This window comes from Mustela nivalis (assembly GCF_964662115.1).
Source record: "Mustela nivalis genome assembly, contig: HAP1_SCAFFOLD_1120, whole genome shotgun sequence".
Lineage (NCBI taxonomy): Eukaryota > Metazoa > Chordata > Mammalia > Carnivora > Mustelidae > Mustela > Mustela nivalis.
Window position 1 is genome coordinate 126559 of NW_028135544.1, and position 6979 is coordinate 133537.

Consider the following 6979-nt stretch of genomic DNA (forward strand, 5'->3'; position numbering starts at 1 on the left):
GGTCGCTCTATTTTTCATTTGTTAAGGAATCTCCACACTGTTTCCCAAAGTGGTTGCACCAACTTGCACTCCCATGAACAGTATAAGAGTGTTCCTCTTTTTCCACATCCTTGGAAACACTTGCTGTTTACTGTCTTGTTAATTGTGGCCATTCTAACTGGTGTGAGGTGGTATCTCAATGTGGTTTTGATTTGAATCTCCCTGATGGCTAATGACGATGAACATTTTTTTATATGTTAGCCATTTGCATGTCTTCTTTGGAAAAGTGTTCATGTCTTCTGCCCATTTCTTGATGTGATTGTCTGTTGTTTTGTTTGTTTGTTTGGTTTGTTGGTTGTTGTTGCTTTTGGTTTTTTGGGGGGGAGTGTTGAGTTAGAGGGGTTCTTTATAGATCTCGGATATCAGGGCTTTGTCTATAGTATCATTTGAAAATATCTTCTCCCATTCCGTGGGTTGCCTCTTTGTTTTATTGACTGTTACCTTTGTTGTGCAGAAGCTTTTATTCTTGATGCAGTCCCAGAAGTTCATTTTTCGCTTTTGTTTCTTTTGCCTTTGGAGACATGTCTTGAAAGAAGTTGCTGTGGTCAATGTCAAAAAGGTTACTGTCTATTTTCTCCTCTAGGATTTTGATAGATTCCTGCTTTACATTGAGGTCTTTTATCCATTTCGAGTTTATATTTGTGTATGGTGTAAGAGAATGGTCGAGTTTCATTCTTCTATACATAGCTGTCCAATTTTCCCAGCACCATTTACTGAAGAGACTGACTTTTTTCCCACTGGATATTTTTTCCTGCTTTGTCAAAGATTATTAACCATAGAGTTGTGGGTCTATATCTGGACTCTACTCTGTTCCACTGGTCTATGTGTCTGTTTTTGTGCCAGTCCCATGCTCTCTTGGTAAACACAGCTTTGTAGTAAATCTTGAAATCAGGCAACATGATGCCCCTCGTTTTGTTTTTCTTTTTCAGCATTTCCTTAGAAATTTAGGGTGTCCTCTGGTTCCATACAAATTTTAGGATTGTTTGTTCCAGTACTTTGAAAAATACTGGTGGAATTTTGATCTAAATGGCATTGAAAGTATGGAGTGTTCTGGGCAGTATAGGCATTTCAACAATGTTTATTTTTCTGATCCATGGAAAAAAGCATGGGATGCTTTTCCATTTTTCTATTTTTTGTGTCTTCTTCAACTTCTTTCATGAGTGTTCTGTAGTTCCTCAAGTACAGCTCCTTTACCTCTTTGGTTAGGTTTATTCCCAAGTATCTTATGGTTCTTCATGCTATAGTAAATGGAATACTTTACTTTTCTTTCATTTCCCTTTCTATATTTTTATTGTTAGTGTATAAGAAAGCTACAGTCTTTTTTTAGTCTATTTTGTCTGATATAAGTATTACAAACCTGGCTTTATTTTTTCACTTCAACTTGCAGGGAGTATATTTTCCTATTCCTTCACATTCCGACAGTGTATGTCTTTATCTCTGAAGTACTCTCTTGTTGGTAGTGTAAGGATGGGTTTTGTTTTACTTTATTTTTTCTTTTTTTTAATCTCTCAAATGTTTATTAGTACTACAAAACAATTACTGAATTTGATCTCAAACAAGGATATAAATTATTACAAAACTTGCCCACAGAATCCTCAGAAATTAAAAATAAAATTTCAAATTAAATAGGAAACAAAATGAGCAAATGTAACTGACTTGTCTTGTGCCAAATGGTTTTTTAAAATTTATTTTTTATTTATTTTCAGCATAACATTATTCGTTGTTTTTGTACCACACCCAGTGCTCCATGTAATTGGTGCCCTCTCTAATACCCACCACCTGGTTCCCCCAACCTCCCACCCCCCCCCAACACTTAAAACCCCTCAGACTGTTTTTCAGAGTCCATAGTATCTCATGGTTCACCTCCCCTTCCAATTTGCCCCAACTCCCTTCTCCTAACTTCCCATGTCCACCATGGTATTTGTTATTACTTTTAATCTATTTAGTCACCCTATGTCTTTTGATTGGTGCATTTAGTCCATTTATATTTAAAGTAATCATTGATAAGTATGTATGTATTGTCATTTTGTTAATTATTTCATGGTTACTTTTGTAGTTTTCTATTCCTTACTTCTCTTGTTCTTTTCCTTTGATGCTTTATGTCTTTCTTTAGTGTTATGCTTTGATATCTTTCTGTGTATTTCTTAAATCTATTATAGGATTTTGGTTTGTAGCTACTGTCGGTTCCATTTATAACATTTCATGAGTACAACAATCTATGTAGATTTTTAAACACATTGTAAAAGCACTAAATTTTACTGTTATCACAAATTGTATGTATATGATGTCTTACATTTTAAATTTTTTTCATTGTTTTATGTTAGTCAACATCATCAGTTTTTGGTGTACTGTTCCAAGATTCATTGTTTGCACACTACACCCAGTACTCCTTGCAATATGTGCCCTCCTTAATGACCATCACCAGGCTCACACTTTCCCCCACCCCCTCCCCTCTAAAACACTCAGTTTGTTTCTCTGAGTCCACCATCTTTCATGATTCATCTTCCCCTCTGATTTCCCCTCCTTCACTTTTCTTTTCCTTCTCCTAATGTCCTCAATGTTATTCCTTATGTTCCACAAGTAAATGAAACGATATGATAATTGGCTCTCTCTGCTTGACTTACTTCACTCAGCATAATCTCCTACAGTCTAGTCCATGTGGATACAAAAGTTGGGTATTCATCCTTTATGGTGGCTTACTTGGTGAGTTCTTATTTTGTGTCTCTTTTGACTAATTGTTGTCAATATGATTGTTTTTGTTACTTTTGTGTTTTGCCTTCATACTATTTTACCGATGGGTAAATTAGCCCCTCTATTAAGGTTTGCTTTTATCTGTGATGTTTTCTTTCACATCATAATTTTCTTACTTCAAGTTATGGACTTTTCTTTCAACTTAAGGAATTCCTTTTTTATATAGTTTTGTTTTTGTTTGTTTTTTGCAACATTCCCACACCATTTATGCTTGGCTTTCTCAGGTAACACTTTTGCGAAACTTATTTTACAGTAAGATCTGATTTTTTTAATGATTTTGTCAAATTCCACTTAGCATACAGTGTAATATTAGTTTCAGTTATACAATATAGTGAATCAACACTTACTTTTATTCAATACCCTGTGCTCATTCAAGCAAATGCACTCCATAATCTCCATCACTTATTTAACCCATCCTCCCACTTCCCTTCTGGTAACCATCACTTTGTTCTCTATAACTAAGAATCTGATTCTTGGTTGGTATGATCTCAAACTTTTTGTACTTTTTGAGGGCTGATTTGTGATCCAGGATGTGATCCATTCTGGAGAATGTTCCATGAGGACTTGAAAAGAATGTGTATTCTGCTGCTTTAGGATGAAATATTCTGAACATATCTGTTATGTCTAACCAGTCCAGTGTGTCATTCAAAGCCATTTTCCTTGTTGATTTTCTGCTTAGATGATTTGCCCATTGTTGTAAGTGGGGTGTTAAAGTCCACTACTATTATTGACTTATTATCCCCGAGTTTCTTTGTCTTTATTATTAATGGGTTTGTATATTTGTGTGCTGTCACATGGGGCATAAATATTTATAATTGTTAGATCTTCTTGATGGATAGACCCCTTAATTTTGACATAATGCCCTTCTTCATATCTTATTACAGTTTTTGTTTTAAAATCTCATTTCTCTGATATACATATAACTACCCTGGCTTTCTTTGGATATCCATTAACATTGTAGATGGTTCTTTGTCTCCTTACTTTCAGTGTGAAGCTGTGTTTAGGTCTAAAATGAGTCTTTTGTAGGCAGAATTATGGATTATTTTTTATCAATTCTGATACATTTTTTATAGGAGCATTTAGTCAATTTGTCATCAAAGGGATTATTTAAAGATATGACTTTTGTGCAATTGTGTTAACTTTAGTGTAGGTGTTCCTGGGGATGTTCTCTGATCATTTTCAGTCTTTGTTGTTTTGGGTCTTTTTTTCTCCATTCAAAGAATCCTCCTTAAAATTCCTTGCAGGGCTGGTTTACTGGTCACAATTTCCTTTAGATTTTTGTTTGTTTGGGAAACTCTTCCTCTCCCTTTCTATTCTGAATAACATCCACCCTGGACAAAGAGTTTGTTAGTGTGTATTTTTCCTATTCAGCATGTTGAATATTTCCTGCACTCTCTTTTGGCCTGTCATGATTGTGTGGACAGTTCTGCTGTGAACCTGATTCTCTTCCCTTATAGGTTAAGGTATTTTTTTCCCTTGCTTCTTTCAGAGTTCTTTCCTTGTCTGTGTATTATGTGAACTTGATTATGATATGCCTTGGCAATTGTAAGCTTTTGTTGAATTTAATGAGAGTTTTCTGTGATTCTTGGATTTGCAATATGTGCCCTTCCCCACATTAGAGAAGCTTTCAGCTATAATTTGCTCAAATAAAATTTCTTCTCTTTTTTCTCTCTTCATATTCTGGGATTCTTATGTCACAAATGTTATTACATTTTAATAAGTTGTTGAGTTCACTAATTCTACCTTCATGATCCATTAACTTCCCCTTTCCTTTTCACGCCCAATGTTTTCCATAATTTTACCTTCTATATCACTGATTCACTCTTCTGCTTTGTCCGTCCTCATTTTCATGGACTCCACATGGGATATAATCTCAGTTATAGCATTTTTAACTTTGGCCTGACTAGATTTTTGTTGTTTTATCTGTACAGCAAAGGATTATATAGTGTGTTCTGTGCTTTTCTCACAGCTAGTATCTTTATAATTGTTGTTTTAAATTCTAGTATATACATTTGACTTATATCTGCATTGATTATATCTTTGGCAGTGAGTTCTACTTCCAATTCTTTCTTTTGGGGTGAATTTTTCCATCTTAACTTTTTTTTTCCAGAAAAGAAAAAAAGTTAAAAAAAAACATAAAAAAAGAAAAATATAAAAAAGAAAACAATAAAAATGAAACATAACAAACAACAACAAAAAAACCCTAGATTCTTGTTGTATTTTGGTCTGCTAGTTAAAAGATTCTAGATCTAAATATTTTTAAAAAGGGAAGAAAGAAACAAATAAAATGAAAATAAACAGAAAAATAAATATATAAATACGTATATATAGATAAACATCAAAAGAAATAAAACAAGGAATTGAATAAATTTTAAAAAAGTAAAAATAACAAGATGGGTGGGATGGGATGAATATACTGGAGCCCTGCTGACTAGCCCTGTAGTGGAAAGTTCACAGCCCCCACTCTTCAGTGAACCTTCACAGGAAAGCAGTCACTCTTCTTATGTCCCTAGTTTCTGTCTAATCCTTGCATTCACCTTACCAGCATCTGAGCTTTTTTAAATTTTAAATTATTATTATTAAAATAAATAATAATAAGCTATTATTATTATTATTATTATTTTACCTCAGGAGTGAGGCTTAGTTTCAAAATTCCAAATTTTAGGGACTCCTGCAGTGTGAACCCACATTGTACCTCCGGAGGAGAGTCTCACCACGCTTTCAGCACTTGCTGGTTGGTCCCAGAAAAGTTGTTCCACAACATCACAGTGGTTTGGAGGTAAAAAAACAAAAACAAAAACAAAAACAAAAACAATAAAACAACCACACAACAGAAAGACAACAACAATACCCACTGTTCTTAGCCAGCTTTCCCAATTCTGTGTCTGAGAACAATGCATCAGGTTGGTGCCACCTCTTCTTGTGTCTTTCATTTAAAATTCAGATTATTGAGATGCCCTTTAACAGACAAATGGATAACAGACAATGGAATAACAGCCATCTTTTATGATGGCTATGATCTCTTCTTCTTGTGACTTAGGGGATCCTCAGACCACTCCATGACTCCTGGGATTCCACACTATTTTGCTACATGAGCACCTTTAAGCCAGACATGTTCTCTATGGTAGCGGACTTCTAAAAGTTCAGATTTTGTGGTCTGCTGCTTATAATACCTTAAGGTAGCCTCTGCAAGTAGGTTCTCTCCCTTTTGCCATATCCACAGCTGTAGTTCTCCCAAGAAAACTCTCTGTACATCCTACCTTCCAAAAGGTGGTTGCTTTTCTACTTGCAGACTTTCAGTTATTGTTCTCTCAGACCTCAGATTGATTTCTTGAGTGTTCAGAATGATTTGATAAATATCTAGCTGTATTTTAGGGACAAGACATGCTTAGCCTCAACCATCTTAACCCTTCCCCCCCACAAATCATTCTAAGTACCACAGAAATCAACCTTAAGACTGACAGAATAAACCCCACAATAACAAGGAGAGAAGAAGCCAAATTAAAAAGGCAGGAGATGTGGGGACATGGATTTAGGGAAAAACAAATGACAGGTATTGTAGAGGGAAGTAGCTCCAAAGAAAGGTGAGAGAGAGAGAGCGCGCAGAACACACAGGGGACAGAGGAATACGAATACACAAGGAGACTATTTCCCAAAGCCATGGGCTGGGAAAATGAGAAAGGCTGGATTTCATTGAATTCTTTAAATGAATAGGGATTAAAGACTGGAGTTTTAAAGGTCAGCAGGCTGACCTCAGTCAACCTTGCCTCAGTCCCAGCCTGGTGGGGCCCTTCCCAAGAAGATCAGCAGAAACCCCTGCCATACAACCTTTCCAAACCAGAGAGTTCTTCAGGGCTTCAGTTCTAGTGGAAGTAGCATCAAGTCTCATTTATCAAGCAGACCAGAGCACACATAGTTAAAACTCATTACATTCTAGCCAATGACAAAGCACTGCCTACTGCAGGTAAGGAGAGTCTCTGCAGACCACTGGCCTGAAGGATTGAACAGCCAAAACATAACAGAAGAGTACATGCTTCAGACACCAGAGACACTCTCTGAAGTATCAGGACCTGGACATTGCATGGTCTCTTATTCAAAAAGTAATTATTCTCAGGTACAGGAGACATATCAAGCTTTTTTAACACAGAGAAAAAAGCAGATACCTAGACAAAATGTCAAAATGGGGGGA